This window comes from Carcharhinus amblyrhynchos, chromosome 17 (genome assembly GCF_965287045.1).
Source record: "Carcharhinus amblyrhynchos chromosome 17, sCarAmb.v2.hapA, whole genome shotgun sequence".
In the NCBI taxonomy this organism is placed as follows: domain Eukaryota; kingdom Metazoa; phylum Chordata; class Chondrichthyes; order Carcharhiniformes; family Carcharhinidae; genus Carcharhinus; species Carcharhinus amblyrhynchos.
In genome coordinates, this window is record NC_137340.1 from 34,631,045 (window position 1) to 34,652,936 (window position 21,892).

The following is a 21,892-nucleotide window of genomic DNA, read 5'->3' on the forward strand; positions in this document are numbered from 1 at the left end:
AACTTTTACGCTCTTTTTTGCCCAGTCAGCTTCAGCAATGGTTTGAATCAGATCATTCTGCAATCTGTGTTGCACATTCGAACATTCTCACTGTGGTGAGAATTAAGCCTGGTGATTCCAGTTAGGCCACTGCACATCCGGAATCATAGCAGAGTGGTACTTTCACCAGTCTGGCACTGTACTGATCCCATACCAAATCATGGTGACAGGGTTCTTTATATTAAAATGACATGTTACCACCAAAATTATAACAACGTGCTACGTTAAAAAATAACACCCTCATCTCCTTCTGGTTCTCTTGTCAATTATATCAAATCTGCATCATCCAGTTATTGGCCCAATTGGGAATGGAAACAGGTTATGGGAGTCCTGAACGGCTTTAAATAGGAAAAATACTTTTCACTCTGCAAAGTCATCGAACTCCACAATGATTCTCTCTCATCAACTTGAGGCTTTCCAATTTACTATTTCCAATGAGGCAGTTTATCAACTGCCCTTATACTGTGGTTAACATACTTTCTCTACTTGCGGGACATGATGTTGTCTACTATAAAGGATTATAGAGTCATAAAAGCACAGAAAGAAACCACGTGGCTCATTGCAAAATCAAGCTGAACAGAGGGCCCAAAATCTGAAATTGCTGCCTAGTTTTGACCTTGGACATCCTTAACCAAGCAGCATGAAGGCAATAGAAAAGCTCAAGTCAAGGATTCCAAGCTTAGCTCTGGTTACCATGCTCCCTTGTTACCTTTCGCCTTCCTTCTCACTTACCAGGCAGGCAAATATAACATCATATACAGACTTGCAATTCATGCTTTATTGAGAGATGCCAGTTGGGGCCAACATTCTAACCTGTTTTCGTTTTAGTTGTATAAATATCATTCGGCACAGTGGCACATTAGTTGCTCATAAATATAAAACCCCAAGATACGTTTATATAGTTGTTAGGTTAATGATTAATAATGCAGCCAGTGTTACTCTTAATGAACAGCAGTACATTGCACACACACGCACACTTGCATACGCACACACACACAGTCACACACACACATAGACACTCACACAGACACACACACAAATACACACACAGGTTCACACCCACCCACACAAACATACATGGGTTCATGCACACACATACGAATACACACACACGCGAATACACACACAAAGACACACAGACTCACAAACAAACACATACATAGAAACACACACAGACTCACACACAAACACATACACACAACAGAAAAGGAAAGAACTGGCAGGCAGAACACTGTGGCCCAGCCTGCCTTCAGTTTTTATTTTCTGAGAAGCAGCACTACAGCTTTCTCCCGCCACCTGTTTGATAGTGATCACAGAAACACATCGGGGAATTGCTACAGAAAGGATAAATGATTTGGAGAAGTGAACTTTGCTGCCTGCTCCCCTCCCCTTGCTGCAGCTCCCCAGGTCTCAGCCCTGTTAGTGGGATCTTTTTCACTGGCTGACGGGAGCTTAAATAGCGAACAGACGGCCGTACTTGGGATTCAGTGTCCCTGACTGGAAGGCTTGTGTTTCTGCTGTGGACACCGCAGGTACAGGAAACATCTGGCTTCAGTTGAGCCGAGCATTTACATTCTGTCTGTGGGAGCTTCATTCAATGGCCATGGAAGGAGGTCGACCACATGCCACATTCTCTCATACATTCACTGAAATATTTAATGACTTAAAGAGCAAGTTGAATTACCTGCAGGTAGGCAACAATTGCAAAGCACTTTTTTTTTCCCCAAGTAAGATACTGTACATCTCTTCCTTCCAAAGCTGCTTACAGAAATAAAAAAAATGATGTTATGTTCACACACATCTTTCACATTTTTCTTGCAAAAGCCAAACTGTGAAATAATTACATTTGATTTTCGATCCCAGACATATAATTAACATGCCATTCTCTGCACCATTTCACCTAGCATTCTGCTTGACATCAAAGGCAAACAGCTATTTTGTAACATTATGCATGGACCACCTAAAATGTTATAGATCTTTATCTTATTAAGAATCAGTATCAGAACAAAGATTATTTGGGATGTCTCTGAATGCACTTTTAAGCTACAACTGACATGTTCTAGCCGTTACATGTAGAGTAACTACAGTGTCATATATTCTGACAAAAGGTCATTGGCCTGAAGCAGTTAATCCCATTGCTCTCTCCACAACTGCTGCCTAACCTGCTGAATATTCCCAGAGATTTTTGTTTTTAGCCCTGATCTCCAGCATCAACAGTCTATGTCATTTATAGTTGGGCAATTTAGTAGGCAATTTAGTTGAATTTTTTTATTCATCCATGGGATGTGGGCATCACTGGCTGGGCCAACATTTATTGCCCATCCACGAGGGCATTTACAAATCAACAGCATTGCTGTGGATCTGGAGTCATCAGTAGGCCAGACCATATAAGAATGGTGAATTTCCTTCCCTAAAGGACATTAGGGAACCAGATGGGTTTTTAAGTCCATCATCAGTGGTTTAATGGTCATCATTAGATTTTTAATTCCAGATTGTTATTGAATTCAAATTTTACCATCTGCCCTGGGTCTCTGGATTACTAGTCTGGCATCAACGCCACTGCGACACTGCCTCCCCTGCATCTTAAAATTATAATTTACAGCATTTGGGTTTTGAATATTTACTAAGTTTATTATTTTTTGACTGCCTGGCTCACTTGTAGCTATGCAAAAATGCTATGTGGAGAGAATAGTAATAGAAACAGTTACATTAATAAGACAGCTATTTAGCTCACACTGACAAAATCAACACAACAGCCAGACTGTACCTTCTCCCAGCAGTACATGCTAACCTATTAAACACTGATCTGGTTTAACACCTGTGTTCATTAATAACTCATCGCAGTTTACCCAAAGGTATGCTAAATGCCTTTAAACCCGACATAAAGACTTGGCAATTATACTCTTGAAGAACACATAAATCTGTCGCAATTCCTGTCAGGGTTTACTTTTTGTAAGCTCCTTCCAGCTGTACATTTTAAAGATCAAGTCCATATTGCATCTTGTGGATGTCCACCCCACCACAACTATTATAGTAGTTTAATTTATGGTAAGTATGACTAAAAGCTGCTGTCCTCCCCCACCTCTTCCCCCACCCTCACCAATTCAGCCTCAGAATGAACTGGAATATTTCACAAGGTAAGAATGTACACGGAACAAAATGTGCATGCGTAAGATAAGGGGTAATTGTGATTTGTTTTAGGTCAATCAAAGAAAGGTAAAATGTCACTTTAATGTCATCAAAGAAAACAGTGCTCAATACATGACACTGCTCTGCCAGAGAATTTCAAATCCTGGAAGGCCAACTATCCATTGATGTGCTTCAACAAAGAATCATGGTTGTGGGACAATAATTGCATGAAGCCAGTTTGATAACAGCGTGGGCAAAAATGTTAGGCTCCACCAGGGCCAGCATAGTCCCTGGATCTAAGCCCCGGGAAGCCCCTGTGGGATGTCCATGAGATGTGGGTCAGAGCCAAATCGCAACCAGTACTATAATCCCTCCACCAGCTGACAAACTAGCTGTTTGAGGAATGACAAATTGCCAGATGTACACAAAAACTCGGATGGTTCAAAGGACAGGATTTATGCTGTATTAATAAAGCACCCCTCCTTACTTGTAGTAATTTGTGTTGCATGTGTAATGCTGCATGACAACTACCAGTGTCAACGTGAATTGACATTGGTCCGAAAGCTTGTGATTCCAAGTAAACCTGTTGGACTGTAACCTGGTGTGGTGAGACTTCTTACAATGTGAATAGAAGCGATGGTTACTCTGCTTTCTTGCATAAAGTGGAATGGGATCTAGACTTCACTTTGTGCCTGTGCAGTTAAATGAATGGATCATTTAATGATTTTATATTTTGCTACATTGAAAACACAATAATTGTATTAGCAAAAAAAGCAGTTGGAAGCATTTATATAATGCAATGACAAAATAAAGATCACCTTGCCTTTGCTAACATCGGTCATCTCAGGCAGCTTTGTAATGTGGTGTAGTATTGTTATATTCCAGAAATGGTTGGTGAAAGATAGAATGGAGATGACCTGTGTATACTTTAATAAACATTTATTTATAGAGTTAAACATTGCAAGAATACGCCTCCCAACTTCAACCATCACCGTTTCAGTCTGTTTACTATAGGGACACAAGTGAGTCCCAATTAATGCTCACTAGCTGCATATAATTAAACACAACTAATATACAAATAACAAAATAAAAGAATATGTGACATATGTTCATAACCTAGACAAAACAAAATTTCAAGACTTAAAGATGACACAAGGCTTGGAATTATTGTGAACTATGGGGAGGATAGTGATAAACATTGGAAGGAGGTTGGTGCACTGGGCAGACAAGTGGCAGACGAAATTTAATGCAGAGAAGTCTGAAATGATTAATTTTATTAGGAAGAACAAGGAAAGGCAATATAAAATGAAAAAGTATAATTCTAAAGGGGATAGAAGCAGAGGGACCTTGGGAAATACATGTAATAATCCTTGAAGGTGACAGGCAATTTGTGGAAGTGGTGAATAAAGCACACAAGATCCTGAGTTTTATGAATAAGGGAATCGTGTACAAAAACAAGGAAGGTATAAAAGTGGTTAGCACTGCTGCCTCACAGTGCCAGTGACCTGGGTTCAATTCTGGCTCTGGGTAACTGTCTGCGTGAAATTAGATATTCTCCCCTTGTCTGCGTGGGTTTACTCCGGGTTCTCTGGTTTCCTCCCACAGTCCAAAGATTTGCAGTTTAGATGGATTGGCCATGCTAAATTGCCCCTTAGTGTCCGAAGGTGCATATGTAGATGGATTAGCAGGGTAAATGTGTGGGGCTACTGGAATAGGGTGGGAGAAATGACCTGAGTAAGGTACTCTGTGAGAGAGAGCCAGAAGAGACTGGATAGGCTGAATGACTTCCTTCTGCACTGTAGGGATTCTATGATTCTATAAACTTGTATAAAACACAAGTTTTGCCTCAGCTGGAGTGGGATCAACTTTAGGAAGCATGTGGAAGTGTTAAAGAGGGTGCAGGAAAGATTCTCAAGAATGTTTCCAGGAATGAGGAACTTCACTAATGAGGACAAATTGGAGAATCTGGAACCGTTGTCTTTGTAGGAAAAACAATTGAAAGGAGATTCCACAGAAGTGTTCAAAGCTATGAGTGTCAAGATACAGTGGATAGGGAGAGACTGCTGCTGTTGGCAGAAGGATTGAGAACCAGAGGATTTAAGGTGACAAAGAAATAAAAGCAACAATGACATGAGGTAAAACTGTTTCATGCAGCGAGTGGTGAGGATTTGAGATCCACTGCCTGAATGCAGATTCAGTAGGGTCCTTCAAAAGAGAGAACTGAATAATCAGCTGAAGGGAAAAGAGATGCCAAGCTGCTTGAAAAGGCGGAAGAGTCAGATTTGGTGAATTTATTTTATATAAAGCTAGCATAGATATGATGGGCTGAATTGCCTTCTTCTGTGTTGTACCTGTTCTATAATTCTATGATGCTAATGCAAAGCATTTCTCTGCATAACACTTGTATCATTGTAGTTCACAACTTCAATACACCAGGAATTTTTTGCTAAATTTAGAGAAATATCAATTGTCTGTTTGGATTTAAAGACAGTAATACTGTCCTGGGATTTGATCTTTATCCTCATTGTTTGCTATGTTACCACAACCACTTTGAATTGTTTTATAACTCCACCTGTGCAATTCATTATTCTATTTATTCAGATGATTAATTGTGAGTTGTAATTATGGGATGTACTGCAATTAACCAAAACAATCAATTATTGTCTCTTACCTCAGAAGCCATTGCTTTCATCTACTTGTGAAATTTGGGTATGTAATAGCTTTTTCACACTGCGAGCACTGGTTTGATATCAATACGGGTTTCATTATGACACTCACATTTATATATTGCCTTTTATGTCAAAATGTCTGAAAGTAGTTTACACAATGAATTACTTTTTGAAGTGTTGGATATATCTGCTATGAGTTTACTGCTCTATGCTGAGGCAACATGGAGCTTTTTATATAATGCTACAGATAGAGGTACAATCTATTCTGAATGATGGTTACATGTTTAAGGTCAATGGAGTGTTGACAGCCCTGGTGGTTTTTTATAAATACTGGGAAGGTCTTTAAGAAGACCCCACTGAATTCTACAGAGTATTTTGGTGGAATAATATAATTTTTAACACATCTGTTCGTGGGATATGGCCATCGCTGGCTAGACCAGCATTTATTGCCCATCCTTAATTGCCCTGAAGAAGGTGAGCTGTCTTTTTGAACCGCTGTAGTGTATGTGTTGCAGGAACACCCATAGTGCTGTTATTGAGCCGACGGAGAAAGTGAAACAAAGATTGCAAGATACAAATTTGGGAAGATTTTGCATGAAGCCTTCAACCAAATTTGTAGTGCATAGATTTGCTGACCTTGTGACAGATATATGAAACTGGTGGTGTTCCCTGGGATTGCTGCGGGCTCCCAGCTTTTCACCATGTGGCAGTAATCCTCAGACTTCATGCTCCCTCTCAGGAATTTTGCCTGCCAGAAGTGTGAAATGCCTGAAAATGATTCCTTCTATCTAAATGACTTGGATTTGGAATTTGAAAAATATATCAATGTTTCATTTAATACCAAACTGAGAGGTTAAGGGAATCTTGGAGAAGAGAGGAGACCATGACCAGCAGATTAAGCAAGTATGATGACAATTTAACTTAAAGTGCGAGGTAGTATGCAACAAAGCAATTGAAGTGTCTAGGTGCACAAATCGCATTAAAAGCTGGTTTGTAAATACAAAATGGATTTTTTTTAAGAAAATGAATGAGATGTTGAGCAGATAGCATAATGTAGAAACATGAGAAATTACGACATTTATTCTTTGGAATTCTGTGGTCAGTTTTGAACACTCCAGCTTGTGAAGACCTTAGAAAGAAATCCCAGGAAGGAAGGTTTGAACTATGATGAATCACTGAGAAAATCAGGGCTATTTTTTCTGATAAGGAGAAGGTCAAAGTGTGTGAATTATGAAAGGAATTAAAAATGAAAATTTCTCCCTCTATTTAGAGAGTAAAAGAATACAGTTTATACACCAATGGTTAAAGTGAATCCAGGAACAATGTCTTCATACAAAAAGGTTGAGAGAATGTAAAGAGCACACTCCCTATAAGGTCAAATTCAATTGAAGCCTTAAAGGAAATTTAAGCAAGAGTACTGAGGAATATGGATCAAGGACGGGGAATTGAGATTAGAAATGCAAAGCTACAATATGGCAAAACAAGCTACACAAATGGCCTATTCTTGTTCCTATATTTCAAGGTTGTAAATTCTACTTTAGAACTGGCTATAGATTTATCAGTGTGAAGCTGAAGTAATTGTTGGATTATTTCCTAGGATTGCACAAGATATTAAACTGAGACTTCAATGTAAAGTCCAAAGTTGGTAATGCACAACAACATCAAGTTTAAACAGGATAAATGAGAAGCTGAAATGAGTTAATTTGTGATCAAGTGATGATGCCAAACCATTTAAAGGCTATGGGTTGCTGGGAGACAGGAAAGACAGAAGGGGTAACATGAAATTCAACAGTGCTGAGGTCCTGTGGAAGAAGGGGGTTGAAGTAGGAGACCGTGAAGTGAAATTGGATTTAAACACTTTTTGAGAAGAAGCAATTGAGAAGAGGCAAAGTGTGACACACACCTGACATATTGTGATTTGACAATTTCGTTCCTCAGTTGCATTTTAGTTCTGCATTACTGTGGGATGAAATACCACATTCCTTCAATACAAAAATTTCAGTATAACTAACCCCATTGATAATAACAGTCTGTTTGAGGCTATGTCAGTACGATTGGAGCTGTGCATGTGGTCCAATGACTCATTACTGTCAGAAAGACAAATATCAGGCTACGTATGTAGAAATGAGGTTTCAAAGCAGCGCAAAGAACAAGTTTGAATAAAAAAGGGACAGGGGTTCTGAGTATGTATAGTTTGCAACTTTTCTTTCCATTTGCAGTGAAGAGATTTTATCAAGACCATTCAAAACTAATTTTATTGTGATATATCTCTATAATAGTGACCTCACTTTGAAAATAAATAATTGATTGTAGTAATGATTGAGGATATGATAAAGTCCTGTATAAACACACCGCTACTGTCATTTTTAAATTCAGAATGCACAGTCAGAGGGCTCAATGAGATAGTCACAGGGATTTGAATTCTGACTGACAAGTTTATTTGCAGAATTAACAATCTCGAGTTTTTCTGCTTTACTATTACAAAGGGAGGAGTAAATTGCATTTCTATAACATCTTTCCTGCTCCTAGGATATCTCTATCAATAGCTACAGGAGCTAAAGGGATCAAGGGATACGGGGGAAGGTGGAACCAGGATATCGAATTTGATGATCGGCCATAATCAAAATGAATGGTGGAGCAGGCTCGAAGGGCTGAATAGCCTACTCCTGCTTCTATTTTCTATGTTTCTAAAGTGCTTCACAACCAGGTACGGTAACTTTGAAGTGTATTGTTCACTTAAAAGAAAAAAGCAGCCACTTTTTTTTCCTCAGCTAGATCCTATGTGTAAGGGGATTTTCTGGGGGAATTCCCTCTGGTGCTATGTTCTGAGCTGAACTCAGCTAATACAAAGACTTACAAAAGACATTATGCAATTAGGAACATTCTTTATTGACCAGTGCGCACTGGGAGAGAGATAGCCAGAAAATTCTAACTTCTCTCCAGTGTTACAGTACCTGTGTAAAACAGATGTACTTTTTTGAAGGTTTGTTTCTCCCACCCAACCTGTTATCCAAACTGGATGATCCTATTACGTTTAATACACATTATTAACATTGGCCAATAGCATTCTACCTTATAGCAGAATTGGGAATTCATTGGTCAACTGGACCCAGAATTTCTTCCCCCCTGATTGCTTAGTAACCTTATCTACACAAATCCAGTAAGTTCAAAGATTGCCCTAACCATCTGTAAACCAGGGGAATGGAGAGGGAGTCGTGCCCTCTGTCTGCCAGTTACCTCTTAACAGTAGAAGCTGAATACTTCTTCTCACTGCAGCTAGAAACTAAATGCCTCTATTCATTTTAAAACCCTGGTAGGTTGCAGCTCTTGGGCCTCCTACTGATAACAGAGAATATATTCTGTACCTTATTGTTTCCAAAGAATGTCTAGTCTGCTCATTTCCCATTATGCTTTGAGGCAGGCTGCATCTTGGCCAAAGCTTACAAGACATTTGAAAATAAATTTTAAATCTACAATACTTATTCAAAATTCTCTACCAATGATTTTATATATATATATATGTTTAACACTGACATTGAACAGCTGGATTATTTCTTTTGGTGTTGGTTATGGGATAAATATTGATCAGAACATTGGGAGGACTTGCCTGTTCTTTGCTGAAAACATTGTGGAACATTTAAATCCAACTGAGGGACCAGACAGCCTTGCAGCTAAAGGATGACACTTCTCACAGTGCAGCATCCCCTCAGTATTATCTGAAATGCCAGCCTAGATTATGTGCGCAAGACTCTGGTGTGGCAATTGAAACAATAGCCATCAGGCAAGAGTACCAATAAACCAACACTGATATTTTTATTATGCCAGTTTACAGTAGATGTAATGAAAAAAAAACAGTGCAGTTTTGTCACAAATTCTCTTCTGTGACTTTGCCAGCAGAATCCATGCTTCTCTGTCTCTGTGAATCCCTGACCGAGCCTATAGTCTGACTAGTTATTCACTCAATAACAATTAAAACGCTGACAATTGCTGATAAGAGGAGAAGTGATGATTTGATTGACATTCAGGACAGAGAATTTCTGAGATCTGAGAGATATCACTTACATTATTTCAATAAGATTGTTCTGTCTGTTTATTTTTGGTAACTTCACACAGACTTATTCCCTTCTGGGGAACAGCAGTAGGATTAGCAGGCTGATTATCAACTTGTTTGAACCACATCTTGAGTGCACCTTTCATGGACATAAGATGTAACCAGCCAGAAATGTTACCTACTAAACCATGAGAGCTCTTAGATTATTCATTGAAACATTGTAATAAATTAAAAAGAATTTTTTTTTATATTTTCATGGGATGTGGGTATTGCTGGCTGGGTCAGCATTTATTGCCCATCTCTGAGGGAATATAAGAATCAATCACATTTCTGTGGATCTGGAGTTACACATAGGTCAGACCATGTAAGGACATCAGATTTCCTTCCTCTCAAGGATTAATGAACCCTAATGATGTGATCATAGTTAGACTTCTAATTCCAGATTTTTATTGAATTCACATTTCACCATCTGCCATGGAGGGATTCAAGCTCAGGTCCCCAGAGCATTACTCTGGTTACCAATCTAGTGACAGTACCACTACACCACTGCCTACCCCATTTAGTAAATTATAATCCATGTATGATTGATCCATATAATGTTCCATGTTTTCTTCATTTTTCTGCCCATTTTGAGGGTGAGAGTAAGGGGAGCTAATCTGTCAGGTCCCTTCTCTTTGTTGACATTTCTAGAATTTTCTGCCAGAAGTGACAGCAAGTCTTCAATACTTTATCAAATCAGGGGGCGGTATTTTCTGGCTGCATTCGTCCCAAAACTGAAAAATCCCACCGGAGGTCAATGGAGCTTTCCATGGTCCACCCCTTGTTTGCTACAATTCCCGTGGTGGGCGGAATGGGAAAATTTACCCCGGGTGTCAGGAATGCCTCTTGCGCTCCCGATATCTGTTACGTTGCTCTGCAGGTCAGTAAGCAATGGAGTTGGCATTCTGCTTGAATGGGTTCCTGGATGTGCACCCACATGACTTCCTGCCTCCAACTGCTCCACACCCCTAAGCTGCAGCCACTCATCCTGAAGACTCATTGGCCGGAATTTTTCCGCCCCACCTGCCACGGGAATCAGAGCGGGCTAGGGGAAGACAATGGGAATGTCCATTTACCTCAGGCAGGATTTTATGGTTTTGGGACAAGTGAGGCCATAAAATTGCACCCATTATCTTTCCATACCACTTGCAAAGCAAAAAAGGCTCTCCATTTCCAATAATAATTTGAGTCAGTCAAATACCTTTTATTTCATCCAATCTCTGATATTTTTAGAACTAATAAACAGAGTTATTCGAAGAAAATGAGAAAAATAATACTTTTTTTAATGACCTAGTCACAGCAGTGTCCTGGAATTGAATGTTCCTGTAGATGCCAGGCCAAGCCTGTAGTGTTGGCAACCTGATAGGGGAGTGCGGGGGTTGGGGGAGGGGAGGTGGTGGGGGTGGCTGGCAAAAGAGTGGAGGAAGGAAAGATTGAAAGGGTTGCCTTGTTCAGTGTGGGGTAATCAATTGCAGTAAGGAGTACAGAATATTTGAAATGAACCTTAGACTTCAGCCAGCACTGCAGTTACACTATGCTGTGATCCACCACAGCAAGACTCCCAAGAGGTAGCATTGGAAGACGACTCTTAATATTTCAACAAACCTGAACTAGCTGAGCAGAACACCAATCCATGGTAGATACATTTTCAGCAAAACATTGCCCAGTATGGAACTTCTCATTAAGCAGAAACCAAATCCATAGGTCTAACACTCGTAGCAGAACAATGGAGAGCAAGATTAATAATGGTCTAAAAAGTGGTGCAGGCGGGATCACAATACGCCATTAGCCCAGGCCGCTTGCTTCTGACCCAGGTTGGGTACCAGCCTCCTGCAGCTGCTCATGATTAAATGATTGCATTGTGCAGCCAGTGTGAGTGTGTGCTGCTGAGTGGCTATGCATCTATGCAGGGGGCACAATATTACAAGAGGCTAGCATGAGTTCAGGTTAACTTGCACTGCTTAAAGTTAGTCTACACCTTTAAAGGTGAGGTGCCCTTTGCCTGGACAGGAGCTGAAAGTCACCGTGTAAACTATTTAACCTGGAAAAGACACAGGGAAAAGACCACTGGAAACTACAAAGAGTTGTGGATACAGCCTCCCATCCATTTACTCAATCTACACTTTTCTCTGCTTTGGAAAAGTAATTAGCATAATCAAGGATCCCACATGCCCCCCCGACATACTCTCTTCCATCTTCTTTTGTTGGGAAAAAGGTACAAAAGTCTGAGATCATGTACCAACCGACTCAAAAACAATTTCTTCCCTACTGCCGTCAGACTTTTGAATGAATTTATATTAAGCTGATCTTTCTCTACACCCTAGCTATGACTGTAACCCTATATTTTGCACCTTCTCCTTTCTTTCTCCCCGATGTACTCTATGAACAGCATGTTTTGTCTGCATAGTACGCAAGAAACAATACTTTTCACCGTATCCCAATATATGTGACAATAAATCAAATCAAATCAAATCAAAAATCAAATCAAAGGAAGGCACCAAATGAGAGAGCGTGTGCTCCAAGATTCTCTCCCGCAGCAATGGGAGCCTTGGTGCAGGAGGTAAACTGGAGGAGACAGATCCTCAATCCACAGGAGTTCTGGAGACATTCCAGACTAACTCTGAGAAAGCAATGGGAGCCACAGAGATCAATATCCAGAATCAGGTGCCAAGGATCTATTTGCAGCCTGAAAGTGTTTTAATGTCCTGAAGTTTCCCTGAGTTGGGGTGACTCAGGAACCCTGCAAAAATGTGAGTGGTCCTGGTTCTAAGATTCCTGATCCTGTTTTTGGACTTCCTGATTTTTGGGACTGCCTTCTAAGGATGCAAGCTGGTTCAGGTCCCAACCTGACCAGCTCCATTGTGGATTTAGGCACCCCCTAGCCCTTTTCATGGAGTCAGGCCCACTTTTCAAAGAGCCATAGTTCACAGCACCTCAGTTATGTTGTGAACCATAGTGTGCACAAGGAAAACCTTCTCAACCCTGCTGCTTTGCCAGTGCCCTTACACTGCTCATCAGTCAATGAGTTCAGACTGGCGGTGTTCATGCTAAGATGGTCTAGTTGAAAGCTAGGGCTTCTGGGCTCAGAGATATGCAAGATTGCCCAACAAGGTCACTTGCCAGTCAGTGTATCTTTTCTTTCACCAGGGTGCCAGCCGTTGACCTCCATGATGCGCTGAGTATAGTCACACACCACCAGTTGAGGAATCCTTTATGGTTGGCGTAGATCTTTGGCTTTAGATCCAGCAACCACAAAGCAACGTGTGTACAATCAATGATACCCTGTGCCACGAGGAAGCCTGAACTCCTGGTGAAGCCACTTTGCCGGCTTCTCTCTAGGAAGAGAGAAAGCAATGCATTCCCCTCTCTTTATATCTGGAATAACAGTCATCTCCCCTATACAACAGTGGAAAGTGAAGTGTGAAATATTGGAGATATACCCTGCGCCAATCTGAAAGGAGCCCAATGCAAATATGTATGGCCATGTACAACAGCAGACGATTCTGCTCTTGCCCTACTCTGAGGTTACAGGTCTGCCAAAATCCTTGGCAGATTTAAGTGAGCACGTCGTTTGTGAAATGGAGACACTTTGCACACTGTCTCCAACTGGGGCTGGAGGAAGAGAATTGCTCCCTGCTTAAGTCCCTCCTCCTCCTTCCCCTTTAAGCAGCTTGTCCTCATTTGTGTCACCTCTGTTCACTCTCTCTGTGTGCAGCAGGTCTAGAGGGATAGAAACTATAGAACCCGTGACTGGGAGTAAGCGGTTGGAGCAGAACGCTTGAAGTGAGGATCAAGGATTTCACCATGTGCCAGGTTACTGCTCAAAGACTTTCTATGACAGTACAAACCTCCAAATATTTCTGCTAACTCAACAGAAGCCAGTAGAAATCTAACAAACCTGGGTGTGGCTTTAAATAGTGCTTGTAGGGATTCCTGTCTGTTGCTAAATAGGTATTCAATTGTGTGAGGTAATGTTGGAACATTGAGATCAAAAATGGTTCATCTGCCATCAAATCAGCATTACACACTGAATGACATGATCCCTACGCTCTTCATATTTGGCTCTTTTAATGCTGCCATGACCTACTGATCCAAAATGGTGTCCAGTGTGACCCACACTAGAAATGAGAGCTTGATGCCATCTTGGATCCAGCACCTGTAGCGCTGAAAATATGGGCGCGATGGAGCTGTATTTTGTGGCCATTCATTCTAATCCGGAGTTATCACTGATGTATGGGTCTGTGCAATTTGTACGTGTGCAGGCAAGCATACAGATTAGGTTTGATAATGGGCTGTTATGGGTGTCACTTGAATCAATTGCAGCAATTGCACTTCACCCTGCCTTGGGACTAATTAGGGGGCGAATTTCAAAACATTTCTGACTCAACGCAGCTTTTTCAGAGCTTGTTATTTCTGTAAATGGTCTGTGCTGAGGCTTCATAGTTTCCTGAAGAAAAAAATGTTTTCACAGCGCTGTTTTCTTTCCACGTTCAGAAACATATTCCTGTGCAGCGTCAACCTTTGAGTGGTTCTTGGACAATTTAATGCAAATTCCTCAAGAGGCCACATTGCAGAGAAATGACTTCAGGCTGGCCTGACCTGTTTTCTTTCACTCCTGATCCTTAATGTTTTCAGCCTTTGCAGTCGGCCACTGTTACCTTCCTTTGCAAATGATTCCAATGCATCTGGGTTAAACAGCAGCATTTGCACATCTCAGGAAGTGCAAAAGCCCCAAAAATGATCCACTCATGGGGAAGTGGTGTGAAAGGGGAAACGCCTCTGACAATACAACCCTTCAATTCGATGTTTAGGTCAGGCTTATTATTTTGTTGCTTTAGAGAAAGAGAGAAAATAAAACAGAACCCAGTTACTTTGGGGGGAGAAAAAACGTAGTAAAGCAATTTGAAACTATTAAGAAAAAGCAATGCTTTTTGGTTCATTTTTCTGGGTAAAATTCAACGGTGCTCAAATGAAATTTCTTCCAGTTTGATTAATATGCTCATTTATGGGTTGCTCACAAATAGGATTCACACAATCAATTTACCCCGGGATTTGCCCCATTAAGATTATTGTTATGATTCAGAATTCAATTCCGGTGTAACATTGAGTGATAGCTGAGAAAGTTCTTCCACAAAGTACAGCTCCATCGCACCCATATTTTCAGCACTACAATATTCAAAGAAATCCTACAGTACAGAAAGAGGCCATTTGGCCCATCGAGTCTGCACCGAACACAATCCCACCCAGGCCCTAACCCCATATCCCTTCACATTTTACCCACTGATCCCTCTAACCTACGCATCTCAGGACACTAAGGGCAATTTTTAGCATGGCCAATCGACCTAACCCACACATCTTTGGACTGTAGGGGGAAACCAGAGCACCTGGAGGAAACCCACGCAGACATGAGGAGAATGTGCAAACAGACAGTGACCCAAGCCAGGAATTGAATCCAGGTCCCTGGAGCTGTGAAGCAGCAGTGCTAACCACTCTGCTACCGTGTCGCCCATCGTGTATGGGAGATTCAGTTTGCTACGTTAGTGTATGGTAATGACCCCAGCATAGTTTGCTTTCTGTTCAAAATGTGTCGGATTTATGAATCAGGTGAATTAAAGCCAGGATGCTCCCTGAAATCCCATCTGCACAGGGAGGCAGAAGTTAATAAAGAAGGGTTCAGTTATATTCGGAGCGTACTGAATTATGAGACACATTACTGTACAATTGACTAAAGCTTAAGTTTCCGTTAGGCTCTATTTATCAATAGGTGACTAGGTTTTGCAGAATGTGCATGTCAGAGGCTGGAATTGAGTGGTTGTTATAGTGGCCAGCTGTTTTACTGATGCATGCAGCCTACAATATTGTGTATGAGAGCCTCAGTTTGCTATGTTAGTGTATGGTAATAACCCCAGCATAGTTCCCTGTCTGTTCAGAATGGAACTGCACAGTGCACTCTGATCATTCCCCCCCCCCCCAACACCTTCTCCCATGGAGTAGACCTTAGAATTCTTAAAGGAGCAGAAACATATTTGACCAACTTAGTTAATTTCACTTTTTGCTGTTTCGCCTCAACCCGTGTTTCAGTTGGTATCCTCTACTGCTGAGTCGGAAGATTGTCGGTTCAAATCCCATTTTTGGACATCAAAGCATAAAAATCAAAGCATTGTAGTATTGAGGGAATGCCATACTGTTAGAGGGGGCAATTTCTGGATGAAATAAGAAACTGAGGCTCCATTTACTCTCTCAGGTGGACATAAACACCCCATGGCAACATTTTGAAGAAGAACAGAGGAGTTAGCCTTGGAATATTTATCCTGAAATCACACAAACAGATTATCTGGACATTATCAGATTATGTTTTGTGGGAGTTTGCTCTGTGCCTACACTTCAAAAGTACTCAATTGGCTGTAAAAAAACTTCGAGATGTCCAGTGTGTGGTAATCAATGACACTATGTAAATGCAAGTCCTTGTCGTTATTTTTTGAGTGATTAAATGCAAGCTAATTAAGTGACATTGTGATTTATTATCTGCAGTCCTGGCAGGAATACGCTCTGTGTTGAGTTCTCAGCTATGGCCATCTTGCTGTGGGAGGTCTTCAGTGCGGGCTAGGCATGTGCCCGGGGGATATCATAGGAAGACTCACCCAAACCACACTCACGTCATGCTGGTTAACCAGTTTCAGAGCATTATAGGGAAAGAACAAGGGAGCATACTCTCAAGTCTTGCCTGAGGGGCAGGGGGTAATAACTAAAGCCTCCTTAAAGTCACTTTATAAGCAGAAAAGTAGCACAGTATGTACATTTTAATGAAGGGATTTTTGAATACTTAAACACTGGTTTATTGTTTTGAATCTATAGCCTTCTAGGCTGGTTACGTCGCAATCTCGGCTACATCACAGTCAGAAAACAACAATGAATGGAGATCAAGAACTCTCTGACAGTGGGGAGAAATAAATGGCAGATTAGCTATCACTCGGCAACTCTTGTGTGCCTCCCAGTGGTCAGTTGATGAACATCGCAAAACCAATTAAAATTCTGGGAAGAGGCCAAAATCTCATTTTTATCTTCCATTCACTGTCGCCTGCAAGTCTCTGGGAGACTTCATAAAGTGAAGGAGTGCATAACCGGAAAAATAAGATAGGAGGGATTCAGGAGTGACAAACAGAAAGTGTTGAAAATACACAGCAGGTCCAGCAGAATCTGTGGAGAGAGTAAAACAGTGTTAACTTTGCAGGCCAATGGGTTCTCATCAGAACTGGGAAAAGATTGAGAGAGGTAATGGACGTTTAAGCAAGTAGCCAAGCCAGGGAACAGGAGGAGGTGGGGAAGGAGAAAAGCGAAGGTGATAGAATGGAATGTGAAGTGGTTCAGTGCCTCACAGTAAGGATTAAATGAAAATATTTTTTGAAATTCAAATAGGAGACAGTTCTGTTTTAAGTCAAGTGTGCGGCTGTGCTCTGATCTATTTGGAATTGAAATCATGTTGAATTGGGGCTCCTAACAAGCCATTCGCAACACAAGGAAACTGATTCACTCGAACCAAGATGGATGTGAAACATAGATAAATCTTGCTCTTGTAATAATTGCTGATTGAAAACCTGTAGGTGTCTCCTTAGTTTTAACAAATCAAAATATTAAAAGCACAATCAGACAACAAAGCGAGTGTGCTCACCTCTTGTCTCCTCCACACACACACACACACACACACTGCAGGGGTTATTTTGAAACTGGCTGTATCAAAGTGCCAGCTTCCATTTGCTGGTAATGTCAGTGATTAACCCTTCACATTACCTCACCGTCATTCTCTTTTACAGATCTTTGTATCATCAAAACGTTCACTATATTTTAAGTAAATTATCGGGGGAGGTTTTCTCTCCATTGAAATCAATGGAAGAGGGAATCAGGCAGGATATAAAATGATCTTCCAACTTGTCAACGGCTCCTTTTATACTGCCACTGAAGATCAATTTCGCCTCCTAGAAGTTTACACACGGGACACGTTAGGGGTGAAACTGCCCCACACCAGTGGCAGGAAGTGAACTGGTAGCCAATCAGCAGCCAGGTTGTTATTCATTGCACCAGCTTGTATTTTCCATTAACTGGGCAAATAGAATGTTGGTATTTATTTTACAGGGATTGGAGTATCGGGAAGTGTTGTTGCAATTGTAAAGGATGTTGGTGAGACCACATCTGGAGTACTGTGTCCAGTTTTGGTCTCTTTATTTGAGGAAGGATGTGGTGACATTGGAAGCAGTTCAGAGGAGGTTCACCAGATTGATTCCAGGGATGGAAGGATTAACGTAAAAGGAGAGATTAAACAGTTTGGGCTTGTACTCATTGGAGTTTAGAAGGGTGAGAAGGGATCAAATCAAGATGTATAAAATTTTAAAAAGGATTGATAAAGTAACTGTAGACCAAATATCTCCTTTTATGGGGAAATCTAGAACAAGAGGTCACAGGTATAGGTTATGAGGTGAAATATTTAACACTGAGATGAGGAGGATCTTCTTATCGCAGAGGGTGGTGAATTTGTGGAGCTCACTGCCTCATAGTGTGGTGGAGTCTGAATCATTGAATGGTTTCAAGAAGGAGATAGATATGTTTCTAATATAAAAAGGGATAAGGGAATATGGGGAACAGGCAGGGAAGTGGATTTGAGAACAGGGACAGATCAGCCATGATCTGATTGAATGGTGTGATTTTCACATCAGCATGATCTCCATGCTCAGATATGAAGAGTTGAATATGCCTACATCTGCTCCTAATTCCTATGTCTATAGTGGGCAGGAAGGGATATTAAAAAATATCTGAGGGTTGGTCATGAGATCTGAGATGACAGGGTGGGAAATGGCTTAGAATTAGAGCAGGAATCTCAATGGGGATGGGAATAGGCTCACGGGGAGAGGCCCACTTCCATGATGACGGAGTCCAGGGTGGTGGGGGGAGATTCAGGAGTTGTAGAGAGGAAACACACAGTGATGTTCGAAGAGACAAAGAAATGGGGACAAAGTGGAAGATGACAAGAGGAGGATGGAGGGTCAAGGGTTGCAATTCAAGGCTGTTGTGTTCCCTATCCTTCCAACACAAATTCACCAATCACTCAGGTGGGACTGGTAAATTATATTATGAATATTTTGTATTATCATCCTGGGAAGCAGTCACCAGCATTTGCCAGATCCCACAACAAGACCTGAAATCACACAGATTTGGCAGAGAGCCTATGCTCTCAAAGTGACTGCAGCACTCAACTTTCTCACTATCAGTTGCTTCCAGGGCTCTGCAGGTGGCATTTCACAGGCTGCCACACACAGGTACCCCACCTCATGGAGATAATCAATGCCCTCTTCCATCATGCAAGTGAGTTCATCAGGTTGAGCACAGATGATGATAGGTAGCAAGGGAAATAGGCTCTTCCCCTTCCCTAAGTGCAAGGGGTAAAATGACTACACTCATGTTACCATTAGTGCTCCCTGGGAAAAAGCCAGCGACACGTATGAATCATAAGGGATTCCTCTCTGAACGTCTAAATCGTCCGTGGCCACATCATGCAGGTCTGCGTACCTTTTCCAGGGAGTGCTCATGACTCATGTATCTTTCAGAATCCACGGCTTCCTATATTTTTCGAGATCTCTGCCCAGATTGACGGCGGGGTCCTCCAAGTGAAGCCCTCCTCACTATGTAATTACACGTCTTTCATATGAATTGTGTGGGCTCTGGCTCTTGACATGAAAGCAGAAGTGGCGCCCACTTCCGTTCTGCCAGTGGGAACGGTGTGCCAGGGATTAAATTCTGCTCTGAGAGGGAAACTTTTCTTTGTGATCCATTCATTCATGCAAACTGTTTTCCATGTGATCAGCACTTAGTCATCGGAGCCGTTTATGTCTAAAAAAACTGTTTTCCATGTGATCAGCACTTAGTCATCGGAGCCGTTTATGTCTAAAACTAGTCAATGATCTCAAAACCGCCAGCCTCCAATAATATTGGACCATATTATATTGGACAATAGACCATTGTGATCGAAGCTTAAATTAATTAGTATGGACAGACTGCTATAGATCACAACCATGGGGGGAGAAACCTGCAGGAAAACAAAGTAAAAAGGAGTGATGCTCACTGTACATGAATTTGAGCATTCATTCTCCATCCCCTCCCACTCCCAACCTCTCCCATGTTTGGTATTTGACCCTGCTTTTGGAAAGTCGTTCCTGTTTTTTAACAAAAAACTTAAAAGATGTTCAATGCTGCAGATGAGAAGTTTGGGCTGTGTGCTTAGTTTCCACCCATGTCGTCCGAGGTTACTCTGGTGCCACTTAGACCTCAGCAGATGTTGGCATTGCTCCAGCTTGTTAGGTAATATAGAGACAGCAACAAATAAAGAGAGATTTTCGCGCTGTGTACACAACTTCGATTATATTGAAGTAAAATGTTCCACATTGCAGCAAAGCAGGGCACAATTTTTTGTTTCAAGGTAAGATGGCAAAAATACTACTTGAAAGGACAAGTAGTAACCTTCATGAGAAACATTTGTATTTGACATTTGAAGGAGCAGTTTAGGTATTGCATGATAAAAGGCTTGCTTTCTCTCAAATGGCATGAGAATGGTTAAATGATGTCAGAGTATGTGAAAGGAATGTTGTGCAATTTTCTTTTTCCATAGATTTAATTAGAGCCTGTGTAGGTTAACCGCAAACCCAGAAATGGGGGGGTGGGTGTAACAAATGGGAAGTGAGCTGTTGCTTTGTCTCCTATCACAGAAATGTCAGCATTCCTATCACTGGGGTGGTCTTTCTATTTACTTCACTGCATTTTAAAATGCATTTGGTCTGGCAAGTTTGATTGTGCACAGGCTGCCCAGGTGTTCTGCTTTTAATTATGGCAGTTAACCAACCTTTGAATAAACTTTTGTTCAACTTGTCACCCACTATAATAAAGTAATTGCAGTTCAATGCTCTGCAGGTGCTTTTAATCCTAATGTTTATTCTCATGCATAAACAGGTGCCGGCCATCTTAAGTACACCAACCAGAGCAGATTGTGTCGAACTTGATTTATTCCAAATCTGCAATCATTTTAAAAAAGACCCCAGAGCCCAAATAAAATGAAATCGAACAGAGTGCTGCATTATTCACTTTAAATTCTGGGGTCATCAAGTGAAGCGAAGAGGCAGAATAAATTAGGAGACAATACTGTTATGCAACACCATCATTACATCACTTGGAAGTGACATCATTATAATGAGCATAGTATGTGTCTAATCATTCATTCTCCATCCTCTGAGATCAAATCATTTCTTCGCTCTATTAACCCATTTGTCATTTATTCAAGTCTATCAAAATATCTTTTCAACATCTCTAGATATACAAGATTCAGAGCTACCATCAATTTAAAGAATGCTATCATGAAAATCATGCTCTTTCTGTGAAGTATGTAAGTATGATATTCTTTGGGACATAGCGCTAATGCTCTGGATAACAGCAAAGTCAAAACCATGGTGGATACATCAGGCCACTGACCTCAATGTGGAATTCATTTCTCAGTCAAGCTTCTTAATGGGGAATTATAAAGAGAAACATTACCCCAGTTATAAAATCACTGAATAGAATCCCTGTATTGCAGAAGGAGGTCATTCAGCCCATCGAGTCTGCACCAATCACAAGCCCACCCAGCCCCTATCCTTGTAGCTCCACGTATTTACCCTATTGGTCCTCCTGACATTAAGTGGCCAATCAACCTAACCTGCACATCTTTGGACGGTGGAAGGAAACTGGAGAACCTGGGGGAAACTCACGCAGATACGGGGAGAACATGCAGACTCTGCACAGACAGTGACCCAAGCTGTGAATCAAACCCAGGTCCCTGGCACTGTGAGGCAGCAGCGCTAACCACTGTGCTATCACTGCGTCATCAGATCTAAACAAACCTTGCTGCTGGATGTTATGAATTAAAGATGTAGAAAATATTTTTTGGGAT